This window comes from Xenopus laevis, chromosome 8S (assembly GCF_017654675.1).
Source record: "Xenopus laevis strain J_2021 chromosome 8S, Xenopus_laevis_v10.1, whole genome shotgun sequence".
In the NCBI taxonomy this organism is placed as follows: domain Eukaryota; kingdom Metazoa; phylum Chordata; class Amphibia; order Anura; family Pipidae; genus Xenopus; species Xenopus laevis.
Window position 1 is genome coordinate 47778084 of NC_054386.1, and position 4409 is coordinate 47782492.

Below are 4409 nucleotides of genomic sequence, written 5' to 3' on the forward strand. Positions count from 1 at the left end.
ACAGCTGTTGTATTTTAAAATTGTGTTGCCTGCCGTTGGTTTCCTAAAGACTTCAGTGTCTATACGTTTAGTACTTGTGTTCCCTTTAAGAGTTAAATCCAAAAAAGTGATAGTTTCCTTGTGATGTATCAGTGATAATTGAAGGTTATAGTGATTTGCATTCAGATATTGATGAAAAGTTAGAAGGGCCATCCCATATGAATAGCAGGTCATCGATGTACCTAGCATACCAAATAATGTGATCCCGAAAGGGGTTAGCACATCCAAAGACGTGGCACTGTTCCCACCGGCCCATATACAAATTTGCATATGAGGGGGCCCCCTCATATGCAAATTTGTATGTGCTAACTGACCTATTTGCCTGGACTTTGACCATTCTTTTGCCTAATCCTATTGTACCGCGAACTGTGCTGAACTTCAGCTTCCTCTTTGGTCCGCTACTCCAGTTTGAGCCTTCGGGCCCTTACAATGGGTTACTGCCTAGAAGCAGATTTGTTTATAAATGAGCCCCAGTATGTAAGCTAAGCACCTGTGACAGTGAGGCAGCAATACCTGCTCTGGCCTACACTACACATTTAACTGATTTTAATATACCACAGATATTGTTGACTCATTGTTGCATCCTTTCAGCTCATCCTTTTGTTGATAAAGACTTAAAGTCTTTAAGAAAAGAATGGCAGTCAAAGTCCAGGCAAATAGGTCAGTTCAGGCGGCAAGGGTTCAATAACGATAAACAGGCAAAGGGTCAAGATCAGGAACAAGAATCAATATATATTAGCACACCCAGGAACACACGAAGTAGAACCTATAATTGGGCAATGTTTGCAGACCTTTAGGCTCCTTAAATAGGCCTCCATTGGCGCCAAAGGATAAACGTGATGATGTCACTGCGCTGGCGTAATTGCGCCGGCGTTCTGACGCTGGCATCCATCGAAGCGCCAGCGTCCATTCTGACGCTGGCGAAAACGCGCTGGCGTCACAGTGTCGCGCCTGGGAAGAACCGCGTGGGAGGACTGGGCGCCGCCATCTTGGACAGCGGGGCAGCGTCGGCGTGGAGGCAGAAGGTAATTCTCCCTTACAGTTTGTACCCGTATTATTTCACAAGGTTCCTGTACACCTTTATGTGTGCAGCAGCAGCCCATTGTTAGCCACCTATTCATTTATAAATTGCACTCTGTCTCTTCTTTGCATAAAATTGCATTTGTTTATTATGTTTAGTTGCACAAACCTAACACCAGCTTCTGAGCCATGCAGAGGGAAACAGACTGCGGTTGCAATGTAGTTGCAGCTGTAACACTGCTCCTCTGTCTAATGCATTTGGCCACATCCTAGAACATCTGAGTGTGTCCCGAAAAGCTGTCGTTTGGAACAAAAACTGAACACATTCACTAAATCCACATGCACGAGAGTTTTTGTTACTGTGAATTCTGATGCACACGCACTAGTTTCCATGTAGCCATGTTATATTTCCCCTGCATAATGTGGATATGACATCCCATTTTTAAAATGTAAAGAAAGAAAGAACAATTAAAGGGGATCTATACCCGCAGCAATAATTTATGTCCTCTGTTTATCTGAAATTATCCAGTGCACATTAATCCTCTGTTCTATCCATGCCAATCCTTATTTCTACTATGGACCTATATAAAAAGCACAATTTACTATGATATTTTATGATATAAAATATCATTAGACAGTATTCATAGATAATCACTATGAGAATGGGGCCAGTGTGTCAGGTTCCCTGGTGGGCCCTAAGACACCAACCTCGATGTAGCTGCCATTCTTCAACTAAATGGTTAAAGGAAACACATAGCATCCCTTAAAGGGGTTGCTCACCTTTTGATTAACTTTTATTATAATGTAGAAAGTGATATTCTAAGTGGTTTTGGAGTTATCTAGCTTTTTATGCAGCAGCTCTCCTTCTTTGCAATTTCAGCTACCTAGTTTTTAGGGTCCAAATTACCCTAGCAACCAGTCATTTATTGGAATAAGAGATTGGAATAGGAAGAGGAACTGGATAGAAAGCTGAGTAATACAAACTCGCAATAACAATAAATTTGTATCTTAACAGAGACTCTTTTGATTTCACTGACCACCATTTGAAATCTAGAAAGAGTCAGAAAGAAAAAGCCAAATACAAGCAAATACGGGCTTCAGTTACCTATGAGGTTCACCTAGCTGCTACTTTCTAAGCACATTCCATCTATATTTAAAAGAGAATAATGCACTGGCACATGCTTGTTTTCCACACAATATGTCTCTTTTATAGTGCAGCCACCACCCTATGACAACACACATCATCCTCCTTGATGTACCTTCTTGCATTCCCTTCCCTTACTATTACATGGCCCATCTCCATATAGTGAAACCTTTGCAGTACTTCCTTGCCCTTAAGTGATGGTTACGTGATGGCATCATACTTTGGATGAGTGGTAGTCACTGGTGGCATATTAAGGTTAGGTAAGGCTTAACAGGGCAGTGCAGTGTGGCCTGTTCCCCAGAGACCCATTATTTGTTAAGCAAGCCTGCAAACAGTGGTTGAAATCTAGGGATATTACAAAACAAGGTACATCGTTCTCCTTTAATTTTCTGGGAGACTGCACCAAAATAAGACCCTCTTATATTATAATTCATGATAACTCTCCAATCCCTGTGTTGGATTATTGGCCCTTTATGAGAATGCATTCAAATATTACTTTCTTTGGCTGATTTATATACTTGCAGTATAATGCCCATGGTATCTTTTTATCATACTGTGTCAGCCCAAGAACATAATATTTAAATGCATTACCCTCTTCTTTCCTTCCCCCCTGTAAAACTATAAACTGGATGAAGATATAGATTCTGCAGGGAATATCATTGGTAGCTTCCCATTTACAATACCTGTACATCTGATAAAACTGCAGTTAAGTATCCTTGTCCCGGCTAGTCCCTGGCATAGGTGTACAAAATAACCAACCAACTTGGGTCTGATTTTGCTTGTATCATTTATTATTCTATACTGTATGTTGTTATTTTAATGTGAACAGCGCCGGATTTCACTTTTGGGCGCCCCTAGGCCGCGCGGTCTGACCAGGCGGCCGCGCGGTCCTAGCGCCCGCCTTCCCAGTGCGCCGGCGAAAAAACGCCGGCGCAGCTGGTGCAGTTGAAAGGCGGCTGGGCGGCTGGGCAGCATGCCGCCCCTATTTCTTTGCCGCCCTAGGCCCGGGCCTATGCGGCCTTGCCGCAAATCCGGGCCTGAATGTGAATCTAAACCAAGCTCATTTTCTTCCTTTCTCAGGATATAACTGGCACACACAAACTTTCATGTTCAACCTTAATGGGCTGGTAAGTGCAGAGCAGTTGTTTTGGGCTACTGCTATGCATCTGTTTGCACTCTGGTTGGGTGACACCTCCTTTTCCTGCAGGGTGGACCTCCTGCCTAATGCTGTGCTCTCCTCAAAAACTAGACATAGTGCTGAAAGACATGTGTGGGCAGAGACAGATTTAACACCACACTTTAAAACTTGGATAGAGAGCTCAGAGAAGACTTTGTACCTTCAGCTAATGTGAAACAAGTTTGAAAGGCAACCAATAAAGCAGCAGGCTGTTTCTTCCTCCCATATTCCATGTTTGCTACTGTACCTCAATCACACTTTGCACAGTTTAACCACAGTGAACAGTATGGCTGCTATGGAGCCAGGAAAGGATTTGTCAAAAAAATCTGTGTCTAGTCTTCTCAAAAGAAAATCATGCCAGGCAGGAACTATAGGTATCAAGCTTCAAAGGTTTCCAAACCAAAGTGGACAGTTCAAGAATCAATGCAGTCTCCATCCATTCTGGGTTAGCTTCCACCAGCTAGGATGGGATCACTGGATCATTGCTCCACATAGGTACAACCCTGGCTACTGCAAGGGAGACTGCCCCCGACTTCTCCTCTCAGGTTATAATTCACCCAATCATGCCATTATCCAGAACTTCATCAATCAGGTAGTGAATGGAAGCGTTCCACGTCCATCTTGTGTGCCGTACTCCAATGGTCCTATTAGCGTACTCATGATTGAACCTGGAGGCAACATTCTGTACAAAGAGTATGAGAATATGATGGCGGAATCTTGCACCTGCCAATGAAATGGCTCAAGACCTGATTGGTGCAGTCTTTTCATTGTGCGAAATATGGCTTTTTTGACCTGCACACAGGCATGTGAATGAAAGTGCACCTACTGGATCTCTGTGAGTATGTGTGTGTGTGTGTATATATATATATATATATATATATATATATATATATATATATATATATATATATATATATATATATATATATATATATATATATACACACACACACACATATATACAGTTCTAGATGGACCAGCACTCCAGTAGTTTGATCAAATAAATTTATTCACACATCACTCGTGTAT

At 42.2% G+C, this 4409-nt stretch overlaps 1 pseudogene; it reads left to right on the top strand.

Annotated features, from left to right (window-relative positions):
* Positions 1-881: 881 nt before the first annotated feature.
* Positions 882-4113, top strand: LOC108700530 (annotated as a pseudogene).
* Positions 4114-4409: the final 296 nt, after the last annotated feature.